The sequence below is a fragment of the Bos mutus genome, chromosome 2 (genome assembly GCF_027580195.1).
Source record: "Bos mutus isolate GX-2022 chromosome 2, NWIPB_WYAK_1.1, whole genome shotgun sequence".
Lineage (NCBI taxonomy): Eukaryota > Metazoa > Chordata > Mammalia > Artiodactyla > Bovidae > Bos > Bos mutus.
Genome location: NC_091618.1, coordinates 74,002,741 through 74,027,822, shown reverse-complemented (window position 1 = coordinate 74,027,822; position 25,082 = coordinate 74,002,741). Strand labels below are relative to the sequence as shown.

At 39.3% G+C, this 25,082-nt stretch overlaps 1 protein-coding gene and 1 non-coding gene across 3 annotated transcripts in view; one reads left to right on the top strand and one right to left on the bottom strand.

Moving 5' to 3' along the window:
• The window catches only part of ZRANB3 (zinc finger RANBP2-type containing 3), a 301,075-nt gene that overhangs the window by 5,778 nt on the left and 270,215 nt on the right, over positions 1-25,082 (top strand). The window lies entirely within an intron of this gene.
• On the bottom strand, positions 13,118-13,220 carry LOC138984944 (U6 spliceosomal RNA). Its single transcript, XR_011462195.1, has one exon. It is a non-coding gene; the product is annotated as a U6 spliceosomal RNA (small nuclear RNA).

Sequence of the window (25,082 nt, the reverse complement as noted above, 5' to 3'; positions counted from 1 at the left end):
ATGCTTCCTAAGGCCTACTTGACTTCACACTCCTGGATGTCTGGCTCTAGGTGAGTGACCGCACTGTCTGGTTATCTGAGTTGTTACCACCTTTTTTTTTGTATAGTTATTCTCTGTATTCTTGCCACCTCTTCTTAATCTCTTCTGCTTCTCTTAGATCCTTGCTGTTTCTGTCCTTTATTGTGCCCATCTTTGCATGAAGTATTCCCCTGTTATCTCTAACTTTCTTGAAGATATTTCCAGTCTTTCCCATTCTGTTGCTTTCCTCTATTTCTTTTCATTGTTCACTTAAAAAGAAAGACTTTTTCTTATCTCTCCATACTGTTCCCTGCAACTCTGCATTCAGTTCGGTATATCTTTCTCTTTCTCCTTTGCATTTTACTTCTCTTCTTTTCTCAGCTATTTGTAAGGCCTTCTTAGATAACCACTTTGACTTCTTGTATTTCTTTTTCTTTTGGATGGTTTTGGTTACCACCTCCTATACAGTGGTATAAACCTCCATCCTTAGTTCTTCAGTCACTGTCTACCAGATCTAATCCTTTGAGTCTATTTGTATTTATGTTTTGTTCAGTCACTCATTCGTCTCCAACTCTTTGCAACCCCATAAACTGCATGACACCAGGCTTCCCTGTCCTTCACCATCTCCCAAGCTTGCTCAAACTCATGCCCATTGAGTCAGTGATGCATCTCCTCCTCTCTTGTCCCCTTTCCCTGCCTTCAATGTTTCCCAGTATCAGGGTTTTTTCTTATGAGTCAGCTGTTCGCATCAGGTAGCCAAAGGATTGGAGATTCAGCTTTAGCATCAGTCCTTCCAATGAATATTCAGGGTTGATTTCCTTTAGGAATGACTGGTTTGATCTCCTTGCAGTCCAAGGGACTCTCAAGGAGTCTTCTCCAACACCACGGTTCAAAAGCATCAATTCTTGACGTTCAGCCTTCTTTATAGTCCAACTCTCACATCCATACATGACTACTGGAAAAACCATAGCCTTGACTAGATGGACCCTTGTTGGCAAAGTAATGTCTCTGCTTTTTAATATGCTGTCTAGGCTGGTTATAGCTTTTCTTCCAAGGAACAAGCATCTTTTAATTTCATGGCTACAGTCACCATCTGCAATGGTTTTGGAGTCCAAGAAAAAGTCTGTCACTGTTTCCATTGTTTCCCCATTTGCCATGAAGTGACGGGACCGATGCCGTGATCTTTGTTTTTTGAATGTTGAAGTTTAAGCCAGCTGTTTTACTCTCCTCTTTCACTTTCATCAAGAGGCTCTTTAGTTCCTCTTCTCTTTCTGCCATAAGGGTGCTGTCATCTGCATATCTGAGATTATTCATATTTTTCCCTGCAGTCTTGATTCCAGCTTGTACTTCATCCAGCCCTGCATTTCACATGATGTACTCAAATATAAGTTAAATAAGCTGGTGACAATATGCAGCCTGGACGTACTTCTTTCCCAATTTGGAACCAGTTCGTTGTTCCATATCCAGTTCTGTTACTTCTTGACCTGCATACAGGTTTCTCAGGAGGCAGCTAAGGTGGTCTGGTATTCCCATCTCTTGATAAGAATTTTACACAGTTTTTTGTAATCTACACAAAGGCTTTAGCATAGTCATTGCTCAGTCGTGTTCGACTCTTTGTGACCCCATGGGTTATATAGCCTACGAGGCTCCTCCGTCCATAAGATTCTCCAGGCAAGAATACTGGAGCGGGTTGCCATTTCCTTCTCCAGGGGATCTTACCCACCCAAGGATTGAACCCGGGTCTCCCGTATTGCAAGCAGACGCCTTTACCATCTGAGCCACCATGGATATTTTTCAATGAAGCAGAAGTAGATGTTTTTCTGGAATTGTCTTGCTTTGTCTATGAGCTAACCGATGTTAGCAATTTGATCCCTGGTCCCTCTTCCTTTTCTAAATCAGGTAATTTCATAGGCTAATGAGTGGGAAGAGTATTCCAAATATTTGGGGGAAGGAGTGGGGATTTCTAGGAATTGGGCCACTGCCCATTTTTTGGTCCTTTATGGTTAGCGTTAGAACTGTCATGGTGCCTGTGTATGTATCATTTAGCTTGTTGATATGTTACAATGAATATATACTGAGGCTCAAGGTCTAGTGGAAGTCAAATATGTGCTGTCTTGAACCTATTTGGTTCCAATAAGTTTATGTCATATCGTCAGACGATGTTCTTCTTTTAAAGGTTGTGCCCTGCCCTCCTCCCACCTGTTTCAGTTTCACAATTTATATATACTTGGTTTTGTTTGGGTTCTCTTCTCTTTGATTGTTCTGTCTTTTCTTTGACTCGTACCATACCCATTTTCTTAATTTCTGTAACTTTATGTTTTTGTATCTGGTATGGTGTGCTTTCACTACTTTAGATATTTTCTTGCCGTTCTCACATTTTCTTGCTTTTTATTAGGTGGATTTTGGTGTCATTTTGTCAAGTTAAAAACAAATATCTGCACATTTTATTTTTTGGCTCCACTGTGTAGCATGCAGGATCTTAGCTCCCAGTTTAGAACCGAACCCTTTCACCCTGGAGATAAAGGGCAGAGTCTTAAACACTGGACTGCCAAGGAAGTCTCAATATCTGTACTTTTATATTTTAACAAAATACAAGTTTGACATTTTTACAGATGTAGAATACTACCTAAAGGCATATTTCATTTCATATTAACAATACAGAATTTTTCATTGTAGAGTCAAGGTTAATTGGGGCATTCTGTGCTTTGTTAAAATATGTTTTTATTAGAGTTAGATCTAAATGGTGATACTTTAAGAGCACATGTAATTTTTAAACTTATATACTTACTTTTTATACAGAGGCTAATATTTTGTAGGGGCTTTCTGTAGGATCTGATCACTTCTGAATGCTTTTATTTCTATTTGTAACTACTTATTCTACTGTGTCTTTTCAGAGTACCTCACATTCACCCTATCTCCTTAATGTGTTCATCTTCTTTTTTACTCTCTATATCAATTGTATATTTGGTCAAGAAATATTGAGCATCTCTTATGAAAGGTATTAGGTAATGGTCAAGAAGATGGGCTCCAGGCTGGGAAGGCTTGATTGTGAGATCTTCCTTGTACTCCTTCAGTGACCTTTGGCAGAATACTTAACTATCCAGTGCCATTGTTTTCGTATCTGTAAAACTGAGACAAAGGAAATTGCAGGCCATTGTTAACCTAAAATGATTTAATATATGTAAAACATTTAATATATGCCTGGTGTTTAGTGGGTTCTGGATTTTGTTAATATTATTTTTATTGACCTGGGCTAATACTAGAGTGATGCTTCCTAAGGCCCCCTTGACTTCACACTCCAGGATGTTGGACTCTAGGTGAGTGATCACATCATTAATTGTGGTTATCCGGGTCCTTAAGATTTTTTTTTGTACAGTTCTTCTGTGTGTTCTTGCCACCTCTTCTTAATATCTTCTGCTTCTGTTAGGTCTATACCATTTTTGTGCTTTATTCTGCCCATCTTGGCATGAAATAGTTCCTTAGTATCTCTAATTTTCTTGAAGCAACCTCTAGTCTTTCCCATTTGGTTGTTTTCCTTTATTTCTTTGCATTGTTTACTTCAGAAGGTTTTCTTATCTCTCCTTGCTTTTCTTTGGAATTCTGCATTCAGATGGATATAGCTTTCGTTTTCGCCTTTGCCTTTCAGTTCAGTTCATTTCAGTTCAGTCGCTCAGTCGTGTCCAACTTTGCATCCCCATGAATTGCAGCACGCCAGGCCTCCCTGTCCATCACCAACTCCCAGATTTCACTCAAACTCACATCCATCGAGTCAGTGATGCCATCCAGCCATCTCATCCTCTGTCGTCCCCTTCTCCTCCTGCCCCCAATCCCTCCCAGCATCAAAGTCTTTTCCAGTGAGTCAACTCTTCGCATGAGGTGGCCAAAGAATTTCAGCTTTAGCATCAGTCCTTCCAAAGAACACCCAGGACTGATCTCCTTTAGGATGGACTGGTTGGATCTCCTTGCAGTCCAAGGGACTCTCAAGAGTCTTCTCCAACACCACACTTCAAAAGCATCAATTCTTTGGCGCTCAGCTTTCTTCACAGTCCAACTCTCACATCCATACATGCTGGAAAAACCATAGCCTTGACTAGATGGACCTTTGTTGGCAAAGTAATGTCTCTGCTTTTGAATGTGCTATCTAGGTTGGTCATAACTTTCCTTCCAAGGAGTAAGCGTCTTTTAATTTCATGGCTGCAGTCACCATCTGCAGTGATTTTGGAGCCCCCAAAAATAAAGTCTGACCCTGTTTCCACTGTTTCCCCATCTATTTCCCATGAAGTGATGGGACAGGATGCCATGATCTTCGTTTTCTGAATGTTGAGCTTTAAGCCAACTTTTTCACTCTCCTCTTTCACTTTCATCAAGAAGCTTTTTAGTTCCTCTTCACTTTCTGCCATAAGGGTGGTGTCATCTGCATATCTGAGGTTATTGATATTTCTCCCGGCAATCTTGATTCCAGCTTGTGCTTCTTCCAGCCCAGCATTTCTCATGATGTACTCTGCATATAAGTTAGCTTCTCTTTTTTCTCAGCTCTTTGTAAGGCGTCCTCCGACACCCATTTTGCCTTTCTTTTTCTTGGAGATGGTTTTGATCACCGCCTCCTGTACTTGTTAACGAACTTCCATCCATAGTTCTTCAGGCACTCTGTCTATCAGATCTGTTGCTTAGAATCTATTTGTCACTTCCACTGTATAATCTTAAGGGATTTGATTTAGGTCATACCTGAGTGGCCTAGTGATTTTCCCTACTTTTTTCAATTTAAGTCTGAATTTTGCAATAAGGAGTTCATGTTCTGAGCCACAGTCAACTCTGGTCTTGTTTTTGCCGACTGTATAGAGCTTCTCCACCTTTGGCTGCAAAAAATATAATCAATCTGGTTTTGTATTGGCCGTTTGGTGATGTCCATGTGTAGAATCATCTCTTGTAGGAAGAGGGTGTTTGCTATGACCAAACAAGTTTGCCAAGTTTTGTTCTCTTAGCAAAACTCTGTTAGCCTTTGTCCTGCTTCATTTTGTACTCCAAGGCCAAACTTGTCTGTTACTCCAGGTATCTCTTGACTTCCTACTTTTGAATTCCCTTCCCCTTTGATGAAAAGGACATCTTTTTTGGTGTTAGTTACAGAAGAACACAATAAACTGTGGAAAATTCTGAAAAAGATGGGAATACCAGACAACCTGACCTGACTCTTGAGAAACCTATATGCAGGTCAGGAAGCAACAGTTAGAACTGGACGTGGAACAACAGACTGGTTCCAAATAGGAAAAGGAGTACGTCAAGGCTGTATATTGTCACCCTGCTTATTTAACGTATATGCAGAGTACATCATGAGAAATGCTGGGCTAGAAGAAGCACAAGCTGGAATCAAGATTGCCGGGAGAAATATCAATAAGCTCAGATATACAGATGACACCTCCCTTATGGCAGAAAGTGAAGAGGAACTAAAAAGCCTCTTGATGAAAGTGAAAGAGGAGAGTGAAAAAGTTGGCTTAAAGCTCAACATTCAGAAAACGAAGATCATGGCATCCTGTCCCATCACTTCATGGGAAATAGATGGGGAAACAGTGGAAACAGTGTCACTTTAATTTTTGGGTTCCAAAATCACTACAGATGGTGACTGCAGCCATGAAATTAAAAGATATTTACTCCTTGGAAGGAAAGTTATGACCAACCTAGATAGAATATTAAAAACCAGAGATATTACTTTGCCAACAAAGGTCTGTCTAGTCAAGGCTATGGTTTTCCAGTGCTCATGTATGGATGTGAGAGTTGGACTGTGAAGAAAGCTGAGTGCCAAAGAATTGATGCTTTTGAACTGTGGTGGTGGAGAAGACTCTTGAGAGTCCCTTGCACTGCAAGGAGATCCTGCCAGTTCACCCTAAAGGTGGTCAGTCTTGGGTGTTCATTGGAAGGACTGATGCTGAAGCTGAAACTCCAATACTTTGGCCACCTCATGCAAAGAGTTGACTCCTTGGAAAAGACTTTGATGCTGGGAGGGATTGGGGGCAGGAGGAGAAGGGGATGACAGAGGATGAGATGGCTGGATGGCATCACCGACTCGATGGATATAAGTTTGAGTGAACTCCGGGAGTTAGTGATGGATAGGGAGGCCTGGCGTGCTGCAATTCATGGGATCGCAAAGAGTTGGACACAACTGAGCGACTGAACTGAACTGAACTGATAGAAGGTCTTGTTAGGTCTTCATAGAACCATTCAACTTCAGCTTTTTTGGCATTAGTGGTTGGGGCATAGACTTGGATCACTGTCATATTGTATGGTTTTCCTTGGAAACGAACAGAGATCATCCTGTCATTCTTGAAATTGCATCCAAGTACTGCTTTTCGGATTCTCTTGTTCAATATGAGGGCCTTGGAATCATCACTGTGAACAAAGCTAGTGGAGGTAATGGAATTCAGCTGAGCTATTTCAAATCCTAGAAGATGATGCTGTTAATGTGCTGCATTCAGTATGCCAGCAAATTTGGAAAACTCAGCCGTGGCCACAGGATTGGGAAAGTTCAGTTTTCATTCCAATCCCAAAGAAGGGCAATGCCAAAGGATGCTCAAACTACCACACAATTGCTCTCATTTCATATGCTAGCAAAGTAATGCTGAAAATTCTCCAAGCTAGGCTCCAGCTTCAACGGTACATGAACCAAGAACTTCCAGATGTTCTAGCTGGATTTAGAAAAGGCAAAGGAACCAGAGATCAAATTGCCAACATCCATTGGATCATAGAACAAGCAAGACAATTCTAGAAAAGCATCTGCTTTACTGACTATGTTAAAGCCTTTGACTGTGTGGATCACAACAAACTGTAAAATGCGTAAAGAGATGGGAATACCAGACCACCTTAGCTGCCTCCTGAGAAACCTGTATGCAGGTGAAGAAGCAACAGGACCGGACATGGAACCAGACATGGAACAATGGACTGCTTCCAAATTGGGATAGGAGTTTGTCAAGGCTGTGTATTGTCACTAGCTTATTTAACTTATATTTGAGTACATCATGTGAAATGCAGGGCTGGATGAAGCACAAGCTGGAATCAAGATTGCAGGGAGAATTATCAATAACCTCAGATATACAGATGATAGCACCCTTATAGCAGCAAGCAAAGAGGAACTAAAGAGCTTCTTGATGAAAATGAAGGAGGAGAGTGAAAAGGCTGGCTTAAAATTCAACATTCAGAAAAGTAACATCATGGCATCCGGTCCGATTACTTCATGGAAAATAGATGGGACACAATGGAAACAGTGACACTTTATTTTCTTGGGCTCCCAAATCACTGCAGATGGTAACTGCAGCCATGAAATTGAAAGACACTTGCTGCTTGGAAGAAAAGCTATGGCAAACCAAGACAACATATTGAAAAACAGAGACATTACCTTGCCGACAAAGGTCCATCTAGTCAAAGCTATGGTTTTTCCAGTAGTCATGTATGGATATGAGAGTTGGACCATAAAGAAGTCTGAGCGCCAAAGAACCAATGCCTTTTAACTGTGGTGTTGGAGAAGGCTCTTGAGAGTCCCTTGAACTGCAAGGAGATCAAACCAGTCACTCCTAAAGGAAATCAATCCTGAATATTCATTGGAAGGACTGATGCTGAAGCTCTAATACTTTGGCCACCAGATGTGAAGAGCCAACTCATTAGAAAAAACAATGATGCTGGGAAACATTTAAGGCAGGAGGAGAATGGGCGACAGCGAAGGAGATGGTTGGATGGTATCACTGACACATATTGATATGGCACCACTGACTCATATTGGTATAGCAGATATTAGATATGGTAGTTTTAAAATTGACATGAGTTTGAACAAGCTCCAGGAGATGATGAAGAACAGCGAAGCCTAGCATGTTGCTGTCCATGGGGTCGCAAATAGTCAGACACAACTTAGCGACTGAACCACAATGCTAGAGTGAGTGTGTGCCTACTTCGTCACTTCCGTCTTGTCCAACTCTTTGCGACCCTATTGACTGTAGCCTCCCAGGCTTATTTGTCCATAGGATTCTCCTAGCAATAATACAAGGATAAATAATAGTTTACCTTGCCCTCCTCCAGGGATCTTCCTGACCCAGGGATTGAACCCATTTCTCATATATCTTCTGCTTTGGCAGGTGTGTTCCTTACTACTAGTGCCACCTGGGAAACCCAATACTAGTGTACTGAAGTAAAACAGGATGAAAAGTTTGTGGTCCTTGACTTTATAAAGACAGTCTAATGAGAGAGAAAACAAATGAAAATAATTTTCAATCACAGGAAGTGCATAAAGGAAGTGAACTGATACTAAGGTAAATGTAGGAGAGTCCTACTGGGAAGTACTGCACACAGGCTTGGGGTGGGTGATGTCTGTCAGAGTGGAAAGAAATGAATGGATTTGTGATATGTTTGGGGAATAGTTAATAATTAATCAATTTAATGTGGTTAAAGAAGAAGTAAAAATCAAGAATGAACTCAATTTACTGGTTTGAGTAACTTCATGATCGCACTACTACTGAGAGAGTTGGTCAGGGAGCACACAGTTTGGTAGAGAATAGAAGACTTTGGTTTTGGACATTTAGGCTAGAGATGTCTGTATGTGTGGTCAGACCAGCCAAGATGGCTGTTCTGTTGTGCTCTGCGCCCTGCCTGCTCCACCAGTCACCTATACCCACTTACCTATACCCTATATAGGTAAGTCTATATATAGGTAAGTATAATATATAGGTGAGTATATATATACTTCACCTATAGCCTACTTACCTGACTGACCTTCCTGCTTATATTTCGTCTGGCCAACTAGTGATTGCTTTTATCAAAGAGATCTTGAGGGTGGGCTTCTCTCCTGGTTTCCCAGGTAACTAATACACCCACCAGACATCAATTCCCCACCTAACCCCAGGGAGCAAAGGCTGCTGCCTTGTCCTGCCTGCTGTTAACAGCATGTGGTGGGATACCTCTCCAGGACCCTGCTTTCAGATGTGTAAATGCCCTCATCCATTAAACTGCTGTCTCTGTTGCTAACTCCAGGCTCTTTCTTCTATCTTAAAACTGGGAAAGTGCAGGCCTTATAGGCCTGTGGGGTGCAGCCCAGCACTTTGAGACATCCAAGGTGACCAAGGCAGGTAATTAGATGTAGGAGTCTGAAGCTAAGAGATTATATAATGTATTACCCAGACTATTTGTAGTACCCCTCTAAAAGATTGTCCTTGTCCCCACATCCATTCTTCCAAATTTGACAAGGTAATCTTTGTAAAGTAGTGACTTGGTTAAACTCTAGGAAAGGCTCCCAATTTCTTACAGAATAAAGCCTAAACTCCTTTTTTAATATGGCATAAGGAAACCTCCCTGACCTGACCTATTTTTACTTCTTTACCACTTGTCACAAAGCATCTAATTTTTTAGCTATGCTAAACTGCTTAAGATTCTCTGAAACTTTATGGTTTTGCAAATATGGCCTGTTTCTCTCTAGAATTTCCTTGATTTTCCATCAGCAAACTCCCCTCTTCTTCAAGTTTTGAGTTACATCAAGTATTTAAATAAGGTGTACAGCATTCCAAGCATTTTTTCTAAGTGAAGCCTTCTTTGATTGCTTGCTGCCTCACATGGTTCAACACTCCCACTTATGTGTGGTATTGTTATATGTATTTCTTTCATAGCACTTACTGCATTGTGTTGCAATTATTTGTTTATAACTCTTATTTCCGTCTTAGATTTAGCTGGAGTGTAAGGCTCCAATGGCACAAAGTCATCTTTGTTTACCTGGCACCCTCTGCAATGCCTAATACATAAAAGACACTTAACAATTATTTGTTGAATGAATGATTTTAAGAGGCAGTGTTGCATAATAGCAAAATTCAGACTTTACATTAGACCAATCAGAGTTCTAGACTTAATATCACCACTTACTAACTAGTGATAAATGATTAAATATCTCTGAACCTTAGTTTTCTTGTCCTTAATGTGAGGATAATGATAACTTATCTTTGTGAGTTGTTTTGAGAATTATAGATTTTCTAAATTTTCCTAGTGTACTGCCTGACAGAAAGAGATCATTCATTAGTGGGAGTTGTTTTGTCTTTCTGAAAACAGTTCCCTGTAGAATGAAAGATTGTAGTGTCCTTGCTTTTAAAGTAATTAGACATTAGATATGGAAATATTAAAGTCCCATCAGTTATTTTAAAAATATGTAATTTTATAGTTTCCTGAACTTGATCTTTTATCATTTTAGAATATAATTCAATTTTATTAACAAAGTGAAAGTGAAGTCGCTCAGTCATGTCTGACTCTTAGCGACCCCACGGACTGCAGCCCACCAGGCTACTCCATCTGTGGGATTTTCCAGGCAAGAGTACTGGAGTGGGTTGCCATTTCCTTCTCCAATGCATGAAAGTGAAAAGTGAAAGTGAAGTCGCTCAGTCGTGTTTGACTCTTAGCGATCCCATGGACTGCAGCCTACCAGGCTCCTGCATCCATGGGATTTTCCAGGCAAGAGTACTGGAGTGGGGTGCCATTGCCTTCTCCTTTATTAACAAAATGTGATGTTAATTTATTAAATTTAGTTTGTAACTTACTGACAATCCTTAAATATACCTATCTCAGATAAAACACAAAGCTGAATCTACTTTATTATGAAACTATGAAGTATGGTAAAATATGGAATAGGTACATTTATAAATTCTGATGAAATCTGAAGAGTTTCTAAGATTTGAGTATGTGATTTTGTGGGTAATAACTGAAAGTATCTGAGTAGGTAAGTGACATCTTCATAGACTGCCTTTTCAAACTCATATTCAAAGTGCTGTTGTTTTTGTGAGCGTGTGTGTAACTGAACAGGACCCTGTAGGGCCTTCCCAGGACAGACCCCTCTGTCATATCCTCTGCTTTAGCTCCTCTGTGTTACCTAGATAATAGTCTCTGATGCCCATTTCCTGAGTGGTTTTACAGCGGCTAAAGTGAAAGTGTTAATTGCTCAGTCGTTTCTGACTCTCCTGTGTCCATGGAATTCTCCAGGCAAGAATACTGGGGTGGGTAGTCATCCCTTTCTCCAGGGGATCTTCCAGACCCAGGGATCAAATCCACATCTCCTGCATTGCAGGCAGGATCTTTACTGTTTGATTCTTTACAGCTGCTAAAACCCCCACCAACTGGAAGAAATTAACTACTTAATTGTTGACCTTGAGTACATAGCCCCTACAGCCTACAGGTGCCTAAGGATTGATAATGTTAACCCCTGTGACACCACCCTGTTACCGCACCTTCAACCAGTCAGAGAATTATGCACAGCTGATCACATGCCCTGGGATGCCCCTCCCTTTCCTTGCCTTTAAAAATGGTTTGCTGAAACCTTTTGCGGATTTCAGGCTTTTGGAGCACTACACTTTCCTTCATCACAGCCTGGTGTCAGTAGATTGGCTTTACTGCATGTCAGCGTGTGGACCCGAGTTTGTTTTGGTAACTTGTGTTTGCTGGATCTGTGTACTTTAGAGCAGAGTTGTTCAGTAGACTTCCATATTCACCATTTGTGGGAAGTAGCAATTTATTTTAGCTCAATTTGTATTTCCAATAAGGAACTTGGAATTATTTCTGTTAATACATGCTTATTTCTGTACTTGGGAAAGCACTGGTGTTACTAGCTTGTAGTCCTCCTCCCTCATCTTTGACTACCTGCTTCCTATTATCAGTGGATGGAAGGAGAGGAGGAATGAGTAATCAAATTGCTTGTCATAGGTCACCCAAGATTTATTTAAAATATTTTTACATTTATTTGTGTCCATGTAACCAAATTGCTGTAGTAATTAGGACCATTTCCACTAACAATTTTTGTTTGGGATGAATTTATAAAATTTAGTTACCTAGATTAACTGAACTTGTGTTTACATTTAATTTTACTTATTTGGCAGTACTGGGTCTTAATTGCAACATGTAGAATCTTTAGATTTGGCATGCAGACTCTTAGCTGTGGCATATGGGACCTAAATCCCTAAGCAGGGATTGAACCAGGGCCCCCTGCATTGGCCACTGGACCACCATGGAAAACCCTGAACTTGTTTTTAAATTGAACAGAAGATTTGCTTGATACTATGTAGCCTAGAATTTTCTAATACCTTGATATTCTAACATGAAGCCATATTTAATCCATATTTAATAAACTACCCCCTCTCTAATCTTAATCACTTTGCAAACTGTGTCATTTTCCCTGCTATAACTTGAACTTAGTTTACTTTCTGTCTACCTACACTCTGACTTCTACATTTGAATGCACACCTTAGCTAATCTGGTATGTTAGGTTTTTAGTTCCTCAACTGCCATATTGCTGGTGAACTTTATTTTCACACTAGTTCAGCTATGCACTCCAGTGGTCCCATCTTCTACTGTCTCATCTCTAGGAATTATTCTACCTCTAGACTGTTTAATCATGGTCCCTGTCCTTTGAAGTTTTTTTTTTTTAATTTCTTTTTGGCTGTGCTGCAGTGTTCTTGTTGCTGCTCGGGCTTTTCTAGTGGCAAACAGTGGGGGACTACTCTCTAGCTGCGGTGTGCGGGCTTATTGCAGTGACTTCTCTTGTTGCAGAGCATGGGCGTTAAGGACAGCAGGCTTCAGTGGTTGTGGCCTCTGAGCTCTAGAGCACAGGCTCAGTAGTTGTGGCCCATGGGCTTAGTGGCTCTAAGGTATGTGGGATCTTCCCAGATCAGGGATCAAACCCATGTCCTCTGCATTGGCTGGCTGATTCTTTACCACTGAGCCATCAGGGAAGCTCCTGAAATTTTAATACAACAAATAATATCAAGTGCATAGTACCGGGCACTGGTCTAGGTGCATGGAATACACCAGAAGCAAAACAGACAAAAATCTATGCCCTTTGGAGAGTTTATAGCCTAGTGGAAAGAGACAAAAACAAAACAAAACAAAAAACCCATAGTATGTAAATTATATAGTGTTTTACAAGTTGATGAGTGTTATCAAGAAAGAAAAACTAGAGCAGGTAAGAGATAAAAGGGAGTTCAATTTTTTTGTCTTAAAAAATTTAAGATATATAGTCACAAGAATGGTACAAATATGCTCTTGACCCAGAATCACATGTTGTTAATGTTTTGTCATATTTACTTTAAAATTCTCTCTCAAAAATATGTAACACTTTATGAATTTGTGTGTCCTTCTTGTGCAGGAGCCATGTGAATGTTCTCTGTATTGTTCTAATTTTACTGTATGTGCTGCCTAAGCAAGCAGAAACATTGTAGTTTTAAATAAGGTGGTCAAGTTAAGTGTTCGTTGAGAGATTGGCATTTTAGGAAAGTCTAGAAGGCAAAAAGGGAAGTAGCCATGCAAAGAGGAAGCAGTGAGAGATGGGGATGAGGAGAGGTATAGGCAGATGGACCAGCTGGTATGGAGTCCAAAGCAGAAACATGTAAGAACATAAGTTTGACAGGAAAAAGTGAGGTGGGAGGTAATAGGAGAAGGGTGCAGAGTGTAGAAGGGCTCGTAAACTATTAACACAGATTTTATCCAGGTAAAATCAGGAGTCACCAAGGAGTTCTGAGAAGTAATGTGATCAGATTTACTTTGTAAAAGTATTTATTTCACTGACTGCTGAATTGAGAGGAGCACAGTGGCATCTGGAGTATCAAGCTGTTGCAAGAATTCAGGCTTAGAGGTAACAGGATGGTGGCTCAGATCAGGCGAGTAGATGTGGAGGTTGTACGAAATGGTGGGATTCAGGATATGTTTTGAATGTAGAGCCAACAGGAGATGGTGGTGGATTGGATGTGCACTGTGAGGCAAAGCCTGAAGTCTAGGAATTAGTGTGAGTAACTGGCAAGATGGGATGGGGAAGACCCTTGATGGCGTATGGTTTGAGAGAAAGATCTAGAGTTCATTTTGGTCAGAGTAAGTTTGAGATGTCTGTTAGACTTCTAGGTAAATATGTCTGGTTGAATATGCAAACAAATCTGAAGTTAAGAAGAGGTCTGATCTTTGCATATGCCTATGGGAGTCATTCGGAGAAGGCAATGGCACCCCACTCCAGTACTCTTGCTTGGAAAATCCCACGGACAGAGGAGCTGTTAGGCTGCAATCCATGGGGTCGCTAAGAGTCGGACACGACTGAGTGACTTCACTTTCACTTTTCACTTTCATGCATTGGAGAAGGAAATGGCAGCCTACTCCAGTGTTCTTGCCTGGAGAATCCCAGGGACGGGGGAACCTAGTGGGCTGCCGTCTATGGGGTCGCACAGAGTCGGACACGACTGAAGTGACTTAGCATAGCATAGCATAGCATAGCATATGGGAGTCATTGGCATAGAAATAGTATTTAAAGCCATGAAACTAATGAGATCTCTAAAGGAGAGAGCAGAAGATGCTAAAACCTGAGCCCTGGTACTCTCTAAGAAGACAGGAAGATGAGGAAAAGGGAAAAGTTTAGACCAAGAAGGAATGATACATGATAAAATCCATGAGGGTATCAGTTCAGTTCAGTTGCTCTGTCGTGTCCGACTCTTTGCGACCCCATGAATCGTAGCACACCAGGCCTCCCTGTCCATCACCAACTCCCGGAGTTCACTCAAACTCATGTCCATTGAGTCGGTGATGCCATCCAGCCATCTTATCCTCTGTCGTCCCCTTCTCCTCCTGCCCCCAATCCCTCCCAGCATCAGGGTCTTTTCCAATGAGTCAGCTCTTCACATGAGGTGGCCAAAGTACTGGAGTTTCAGCTTTAGCATCATTCCTTCCAAAGAACACCCAGGGCTGATCTCCTTCAGAATGGACTGGTTGGATCTCCTTGCAGTCCAAGGGACTCTCAAGAGTCTTCTCCAACACCACAATTCAAAAGCATCAATTCTTCGGTGCTCAGCCTTCTTCACAGTCCGACTCTCGCATCCATACATGACCACAGGAAAAACCATAGCCTTGACGAACCTTTGTCGGCAAAGTAGTGTCTCTGCTTTTGAATATGCTATCTAGGTTGGTCATAACTTTCCTTCCAAGGAGTAAGCGTCATTTAATTTCATGGCTGCAGTCACCATCTGCAGTGATTTTGGAGCCCCCAAAAATAAAGTCTGACACTGTTTCCCCATCTGTTTCCCATGAAGTGATGGGACCAGATGCCATGATCTTCGTTTTCTGAATGTTGAGCTTTAAGCCAACTTGTTCACTCTCTTCTTTCACTTTCATCAAGAGGCTTTTTAGTTCCTCTTCACTTTCTGCCATAAGGGTGGTGTCATCTGCATATCTGAGCTTATTGATATTTCTCCAGGCAATCTTGATTACAGCTTGTGCTTTTTCCAGCCCAGCATTTCTCATGATGTACTCCGCATAGAAGTTAAATAAGCAGAGTGACAATATACAGCCTTGACGTACTCCTTTTCCTATTTGGAACCAGTCTGTTGTTCCATGTCCAGTTCTAACTGTTGCTTCCTGACCTGCATATAGGTTTCTCAAGAGGCAGGTCAGGTGGTCTGTGGTATTCCCATCTCTTTCAGAATCTTCCACAGTTTATTGTGATCCAGACAGTCAAAGGCTTTGGCATAGTCAATAAAGCAGAAATAGATGTTTTTCTGGAACTCTCTTGCTTTTTCCATGATCCAGTGGATGTTGGCAATTTGATCTCTGGTTCCTCTGCCTTTTCTAAAACCAGCTTGAACATCTGCAAGTTCACGGTTCACATATTGCTGAAGCCTGTCTTGGAGAATTTTGAGCATTACTTTACTAGCGTGTGAGATGAGTGCAATTGTGTGGTAGTTTGAGCATTCTTTGGCATTGCCTTTCTTTGAGGTTGGAATGAAAACTGACCTTTTCCAGTCCTGTGGCCACTGGTGAGGTTGCCAAATTTGCTGGCATATTGAGTGCAGCACTTTCACAGCATCATCTTTCAGGATTTGGAATAGCTGAACTGGAATTCCATCACCTCCGCTAGCTTTGTTCGTAGTGATGCTTTCTAAGGCCCACTTGACTTCACATTCCAGGATGTCTGGCACTAGGTAGTGATCACACCATCGTGATTTTCTCAGTCGTGAAGATCTTTTTTGTACAGTTCTTCTGTGTATTCTTGCCACCTCTTCTTAATATCTTCTGCTTCTGTTAGGTCCATACCATTTTTGTCCTTTATCTAGCCCATCTTTGCATGCAATGTTCCCTTGGTATCTCTAATTTTCTTGAAGAGATCTCTAGTCTTTCCCATTCTGTTGTTTTCTTCTATTTCTTTGCATTGATCACTGAGGAAGGCTTTCTTATCTCTCCTTGCTATTCTTTGGAACTCTGCATTCAGATGCTTATATCTTTCCTTTTCTCCTTTGCTTTTCACTTCTCTTCTTTTCACAGCTGTTTGTAAGGCCTCCTCAGACAGCCATTTTGCTTTTTTGAATTTCTTTTCCATGGGGATGGTCTTGATCCCTGTCTCTTGTACAATGTCATGAACCTCCGTCCATAGTTCATCAGGCATTCTGTCTATCAGATCTAGTCCCTGAAATCTATTTCTCACTTCCACTGTATAATCATAAGGGATTTGATTTAGGTCATACCTGAATGGTCTAGTGGTTTTCCCTACTTTCTTCAATTTAAGTCTGAATTTGGCAATAAGGAGTTCATGATCTGAGCCACAGTCAGCTCCCGGTCTTGTTTTGCTGACTGTATGGAGCTTCTCCATCTTTGGCTGCAAAGAATATAATCAGTCTGATTTCAGAACAGTGTTCCAGAATTTAAATGAAAAAAAAAAAGTGATTTAATGAAGGGGGAATGATTTACTGATATTAAGATGTGAAATGAGAATTCCTTCATTCTCTCTTCCTTTTACTTCCAATTCATTTCCTTTATACTTTTTTTTAAAAGATATTTATTTTTATTTACTTATTTGACTGTACCAGGTCTAAGTTGTGGCATGCGAGATCTAATTCTCTGACCGTGGATCAAACCTGGGTCCCCTGAATTGGAAGCATGGAGTCTTAGCCACTGAACCAAGAAAGTCCTTTGTATAAACTTATCTGGTTATTGTGTATTTGTTCTTCAGCTCTCAGCCTTGATGTGTGTATCTGTTAAGAAGCCTTCCAAAACCCCAAATCTGAACACTGTCCCTCTTATATGTTCCACTAACATCTGCCTGGTACGTTCCCTGTAGTGTTTCTTGAAAATTGCATGTGTTCTATGTTATATCCAGAGCCTTCTGCAGTGTCTGCTCCACAGAAACATGCAAGTATTTTTTTGTTGTTGAATACATAAAAAAATGAAATTCATTAAGTGAATATTTTTTAACTGTAATTCTTTACAGAGCAAATATTCTATTTAAAATAGATATTTTCCCCTGGATTTAGCCCTGAGGCAGAGATGGACCATTCTTGTGTTGAAAAGAGAGTAAAGACCCAGATGTATTACCTCAGCCGTTAGCTACATGATCCTGTTTTATCTTTTTGGTCATTATCCCAAACTTTCAGATTAATCGTTACATGTTAAGCCAGTGTGTTTGCTTTCCAGCTTTTAAAACTGAAGTTTTAATTTTGAAGTCTGTAAATTCATAGCTGTTGGGAGAAATAATGCAAAGAAATAATGGAGGTACAATCCTGTGTGCTTTACCCAGTTTCCTGAAATGGTAATATCTTGTAAAATTGTAACACGGTATCACCACCAGGATATTGACACCATCAAGATGGAGAACATCTCCATCTCATAGGGGTCCCTCATGTTGCCTTTCTAGAGTCACAATCTGCTCTTTCTTTTCCCCACCTTAACCCTTGGCAACTACCAATCTCTTCTCCATTTCTACAATTTTGTCATTTGAAGAATGTTACATAAATGGAGTCAAAGAAATGTAACCTTTTGACATTGACTTTCTCAGCAGCACAGTTCTCTGGAGATTCCTCCATATTGTTGTGTGTGTTAGTTGTGCCTTTTTTTTTTTTTTTTTTTGGGCTGACTAGTATTTCATGATATGTATGTACCAGTTTGTTTAACCGTTTACCTCATAGAATGGTCCATTCCAGTTAGGTTGGTTTGAGGTTTTGACTATAATAACTAAAGCTACTGTAAACATTCACATTTAGGTATAGTTGTAAGTTTTATGTAGACGTAAGTTTTGACATTTTTCCTCTAGGGTAAATGCCCAGGAGTACAGTTGCTGAATCATATGATAGTTGAATGTATAGTTATTGAAGAAATTATCAGATTATCAGTATTTTTCTAAGTGACTGTATATATACTCCATTGAGGCATATATCAAGACAAGAATTGCTTATTTGATAGATTGATTTTGTTTGTGTTTTAAATCTTTGGATGAGACTTTCCCTCATTTCAGGCTTTGTAGCCATACAAACATCTAATCCTATCACTTCATGGCAAATAGATGGGGAAACAATGGAAACAGTGACAGACTTTATTTGCTTGGGCTCCAAAATCACTGCAGATGGTGACTGTAGCCACAAAATTAAAAGATGCTTGCTCCTTAGAAGAAAAGCCATGACAAACCTAGACAGCATATTAAAAAGCAGAGATATTACTTTGCCAACAAAGGTCCATCTAGTCAAAGCTATGGTTTTTCCAGTAGTCATGTATGCATGTGAGAGTTGGACCATAAAAAAGGCTGAGTGCCAAAGAATCGATGTTTTTGAACTGTGGTGTTAGAGAAGACTCTTGAGAGTCCCTTGGATTGCAAGGAGTTCCAACCAGTCCATCCTAAAGGAGATCAGTCCTGAATATTCATTGGAAGGACTGATGTTGAAGCTGAAACTCCAATACTTTGGCTACCTGGTGTGAAGAACTGACCCATTGGAAAAGACCCTGATGCTGGGAAAGATTGAAGGCAGGAGGAAAAGGGGACAACAGAGGATGAGATGGTTGGATGGCATCACCGACTTCATGGACATGAATTTGAGCAAGCTCCAGGAGTTAATGATAGACAGGGAAGCCTGGCGTGCTGCAATCCATGGGATCACAAAGAGTTGGACACAACTGAGTGACTGAACTGAACTAAAACTTGTATTTGAATCCTGGCTTTCTTATCCACCATGTTATAGTTTACTCATTAGTGAATATGAAAGTGAAAGTCACTCAGTCGAATCCGACTCTTTGTGACCCCATGGACTATACAGTCCATGGAATTCTCCAGGCCAGAACACTGGAGTGGGTAGCCTTTGTCTTCTCCAGGGGATCTTCCCAACCCAGGGATTGAGCCCAGGTCTCCCACATTGCAAGTGGATTCTTTACCAGCTGAGCCACAAGGGAAGCCCAAGAATACTGGAGTGGGTAGCCTGTCCCTTCTCCAGCTGATCTTCCCACCCCAAGAATTGAACCTGGATCTCCTGCATTGCAGGCAGATTCTTTACCAACTGAACTATACTTATTTCATAGGGTTCTTAGCAGAATTACATGAGATAGCATATGTTCAAGTTCTTGGCACAAAACAGACACTCCAGAAATATTCTTTCCCCACCTTCAGAATTAAAGAAAGAAAGAAAGAAAGAAAGGAAGTGAAGTCACTCAACGTGTCGAACTCTTTGCGACCTTGTGGGCTGTAGCCCACCAGGCTCCTCTGTCCATGGGATTCTCCAGGCAAGAATACTGGAGTGGGTTGCCATTTCCTTCTCCAGGGGATCTTTCCAACCCAGGGATCGAACCCTGGTCTCCTGCATTGCAGGCAGATGCTTTATCCTCTGAGCCACCAGGGAAGCCCCAGGGCCTATTTTCACTGTTTGTGTTGTTTCAGTGGCATAAGCATCATCTGAAGAGTTTGTTGATACTCTTATCAGTTCCAATCTAGTAACAGGGTTATCAGTTCTTTGTTTTACACATTCTTTTAAAGAAATCTTTTATAGTTTCCATACACAGGGCTTGTGCATCCTTTTTTTAGATTTATTTCTGATCTTTGAATTTCTTGATGTTTTTAAGAATGGTATCAATTTTAACATTTTATTTTCTCATTTTTACCTATGAAGAGAAACATAAGGGATTCTGTATATTGGTCATCTATTCATCTACTTCACTAAATTTGCTTATAAATTTCCTAGTTTATTTTTATTCTCTGTGCATAATCCTATGTCATGTGTGAATTAACAATTTTTTTCTCCTCTTTTGCCTTATTCAATTGATTTCCATTGTTAAATAAAACTTGAGATAGTAAGCATTTTTGTGACTTTTCTGACCTTGCAAGGAAAGCTGTCAATATTTTACCTTAAGATGTTCACTGAAGGTTTTTGGTAAAATCTTTTCATCATATGAAGTGTCTTCTTCTGTTTTTCCTGTGTCAGGGAGCTTTTCCTCTGAACAGATCTTTAATTTTATCAAATGCTTCTCTCCCTGTACCATTAAGATTACCATATAAATTTTCTTTATTTTTTTATTCTTGAAAATTACATTGATTGAGGTTTTTACAATTTTTTTTTTTAAAAAGCAGCCTAATTGAGATAAAATTCACCCAAAAATAAAATCAAAATTCATTCATTTTACAGTTCTGTGGGTTTTGATATATTCAGAGTTGTAGGACCATTATCATGATCTAATTTTTTAACATTTTCTTCACTCTAAAAAGAAACCCAGTAATCATTTGATGTTGCTCTTTATTCTGCTACCCTGTATTCCTACCCTCCTCACACTCCCCTGACTCCTGCCCTAGGTAACCACTCATTTACTTTCTGTCTCTATGGATTTGCTTCTTCTAGATTTTTCATAAAAATGGAATCACACAGTATGTGGTTCTTTGTGACTGGCTTTTGTCACTTAGCATGTTTTCAAGATTCATCCCATGTTGTAGCATGTATTAATATTTTACTCATTTTTTCCTGTCAAATAATATTCCATTGCATGGATATACTATATTTTCTTTATCAGTTCATCAGTTGTTAAACATTTAGGTTGTTTTTATTTTTTAACTATCATGAATAATGCTGCTATGAAAGTTTGTATGTGAATTTTTATGTAGATGTATATTTTCATTTATCTTGGGTGTATACCTAGAGGTAGAATTTGCAGGTTTGATAGCAATTATGTTTCACATTTGATGAACTGCTATATTGATTTTCACAATGATTACACTTGTATACATTTCTACAATCAGTGTTTGAGGGTTCTAATTTTCTCCACACTTTGCCAAACTTCTTGTCATCTATCTTTTTTACATTAGCCATCCTAATAAGTACAAAGTGATGTTTTGCTATGGTTCTAATTTGCCATTTTCTTAATATTCATGATGTTGAATGTTGTTCTGTGTGCTTATTGGCCATTTGTATATCTTCTTTGGAGAAATGTCTATTCAGATCTTTTGCCCATTTAAAAATTGGGTTGTCTTTTTTTTTCATTGAGTTATAATTGTTCTTTGTATATTCTAGATTTAAGTCCCTTGTTAGATATAGTTTGCAGATCGTTTCTCCCTTTGTGGATTGCCCTCACTTTTTGGATGGTATTATTTGCAACACCAAAGTTTTAAATTTTGGTGAAATCTATTTTATCTTTTTTGCTTTTATTTTTGGCATTGTATCTAAGAAATCATTGCATAACTCACAGTCACCAAGATTTATTCTTATGCTTTCTTTTAACAGTTTTTTAGTTTTAGCCCTTGATCATTTTTACTTATATTGTGTATGGTGTGAGTTAGGGGTCTGGTTTCACTTTTATATGTGAATATGAACATCTAGTTGTCCCAGCACTATTTCTTGAAAAGATTATTCATTTTCTCTTAAATTATTCTGATACCCTTGTCAAAAATCAGTTGACTCTTAAGTGTTTAATTATGGACTCTGAATTCTAATCCATTGTTCTGTCTATCATTATGCTAGTACTACACTGACTTCATTATGTGGTTTCATAGTAAGTTTTACAACCAAGAAGTATAAGTACTTCTTTTAGAAAGATAGTATAAATGGGAAAGGGCTTTCGAAAAGTGTTTTTCTTTTGAGTATTAAGTAAACATTCCTTTTCTATTCATTAGATTGTACCGCTACATTTTTAAGTTCCTTATGCATTCAGGTACCTATTTGAATTATCAGTGAGCCAGCTCATAATTTTAGTTTAATTTTTTCTCAACATTGCTGTACTGTTTCAGAGTTCTTCCATCTTCATATTGAATAATTATTTTTTCTCTTGTTACTCTATTAGAACAGTTTTTTTATTAAGATTATTTTAGTTTCATTGTTTATTTTTACTAATTACAGTGCCTGATTCAGTCCTCATAAAAGTTGCAATGTGACCTCAACATAGTGGATATTTTTTTTTGCGTGGAGTATTTGTTAAATTTTTTTTACAATATTAAAAAGCAAAGATAATAGGTAGTAAAATGATTTTTGTATATTTTTCTTAGCTTCTTGCCAGTGTCCGTCACTAAAACATGGTATCCCTTGTGCCACTTACCCTAAAGGTTTCTAAGCCCCTATTCCTTCTGGAAAGTGGACATGACTCTTTCTGCTGCTACTGCCCTTACCAGAGTAAATTTCACTTAATTCCAATGTTTTTGAATTTTTACTTTCTAGGTTAAAGACTGAAACGGGTATATCTGATTAGCAAAATCTATAAGTGTAAGGCAAGCTGGGAGAGCAAGAATCTGTAATTTCCAGCTTTATTTTTGGAAGGTGATACCTGACTCCCACTCATATATGTAATGTAAGGAAATTTCTAAATATAGCAGGGGTCCCAGATATTGGGTGGCTGCAAAAAATGATACAGGTTTACTATCCCAAGTTGACTCCCAGTACGTATCTACCCTTATTCTCTCCCTAGAGTTCCAGATTGATATATTTTCAAGTCTGTTTGACATATCCACTTCATATCTTGTGATCATCTCTAACTGTATATATTCCTAAAAGATCTGTTGATTTTTTTTCTTCCCAATCTATTTGTTCGTTAGCCTTTTAAGTAACTTGTGCAGCCTAACTCCATTACACTAAACATACATCTTGATTTCACATTTCCCTCATTCTCCCCATGTACTCCATCAGCAAGTCCTATTAGCTTTACCTCTAAGAGATTTCCTAAATCTCTATAGTTCCATTGTTAAGAATATTTTTGCCATGTACTTTGCAGCATGATAAAGAGCTTCATGCTTTCCCTCCTTTTGAGCCATTTTTCTATTCTTTATTCAGAGTTTTGTTATTATTGCTGACAAGGTACTGGGGATACTGACTCAGTGTTGCTTCTGAGAACAGGTCTGAGTTATAAATCACCTCTAAATTCAGGCAGTATGGGCTTTGTGGACTGGCCAAGTCCAATAAGAACATTTCTCCCTGCCTTTCTATTGACAGCTTTATCCTCATCTGGTAGTTTTTGCACTGTAAGTCAGATTGTGTTCCTGCCCTGCTTAAAACTTTCCAGTGATTGCTATCCAATACAACTTTCAGTGAAGAATAAGTGTTCTGTGTATGTGAACCATTCAGTATGATAGCCACTAGCCATATGTGGCTGTTGAGAATTGAAACATGGTGGATGGAGCTGAAGAATTTAATTTTTTATTTTAATTACATTTAAATAGCTTTATCTGCTTAATAGTGTATTTGGCAACACATCTCCATCGACTTACCTTCATTCTTAAAGTGGAGTCCAAAGTCTTTATGACAGCCTTCTGTGATTTGACATTTGCTTATCTCAATAGCTTCATCTCATGCCATTCTATCCCTTGGTTTAACCTCATTGGCCTGCTTTCTGTTTCTAGAAATCACTAAACCCTTTCTCAAATTAGGGTCGTTTCACTCATTCTGTTCACCTGGAGTGCTCTTCTATCAACTCTGAACCTGACTGGTTCTTTCACATCCTTTAGACTGTAGAGCAAGCATCACCTAAGAGTGGACTTTCCCGGTCAGCTTGCCTAAAATAGCTGTTACCCTCTTAAGGTCCTTCATAATACTGGTACTGCTGCTGCTGCTAAGTCGCTTCAGTTGTGTCCGACTCTGTGCGACCCCAAAGACGGCAGCCCACCAGGCTCCCCCGTCCCTGGGATTCTCCAGGCAAGAACACTGGAGTGGGTTGCCATTGCCTTCTCCAATGCATGAAAGTGAAAAGTGAAAGTGAAGTCTCTCAGTCGTGTCCGACTCTTAGCAAGCCCATGGACTGCAGCCTACCAGGCTACTCCACCCATGGGATTTTCCAGGCAAGAGGACTGGAGTGGGGTGCCATTGCCTTCTCCGAATACTGGTACTATATACTGTAATTAATCTCCTTGTTTATTTGTTTAATTTCAGTCTACCCCTCAAGAATGTAAGCTCTGTGGGGGTGTGATCCTTGCTTCTCTAGATTGTGGCATGTTGTACCTATTTGTTAATAATATATATTTGTCAAATTTTTGATATTCTTAAACATTATACACAGAGATTAATTACTTTTTTAGGGGAGTGGGAGGCTAAAGTTTAAAAGTCTGCAAGTAATTGATAATTAAAGCAAATTTGTTTTTAAAATGAAATGAGGTTATAAATAGATGAAAGTTGCAATCTAAATACAAAGTGTCATATTAAAGAAGCTTTATAGTTCAGTGATTTAATAGGATTTTTTTCTTGCAGAGTTCTAAGAATTTGAAGATATATGAAATTTTTATGTTAGAAAATTAAAACTATATCTGTGGAAACCCACTGGTGAGAAAGGTGCTAATCAGGCTGTGTTTATACTGTGGATTCAAGTGGTTAAAGAATTCATTTTAATATTAAAAATAAATCTCATTTAATAATATTGAGCTAATTTAATAATTATAAATTTGGAGTTAGTGTCTTTGTATCTTACCATTTTTAAAGTGCAATTTAGGAAATTCCCTGGGGGTCCAGTGGTTACAACTCTCCACTTTGACCGCTGAGAGCCCAACTTCCATCCATCAGGGAACCAAGATGCCACAAGCCACATGGTAGGCCCAAATAAATAAATAAATAAATGATAAAATTTAATTTGACTTCATTCTTAGAAAATCTGGTATAATGTGAAGATGAGTATCTATAAAAGGATCAACTATAAAAGGAATTTCATATTTCTGTAACAAATTCATTCCTTATTTTAAAAGTAATATATCTCATTATATATTTCTAGTTGATTTATAACTTTTCAGTAATACATTTATTGCTTATAACAGGGGTTATTGCTACATTATGGCTCAACTATTAATAGAAGTATAAATGAAATAGAAAATGCTGGTCCCTAGACAG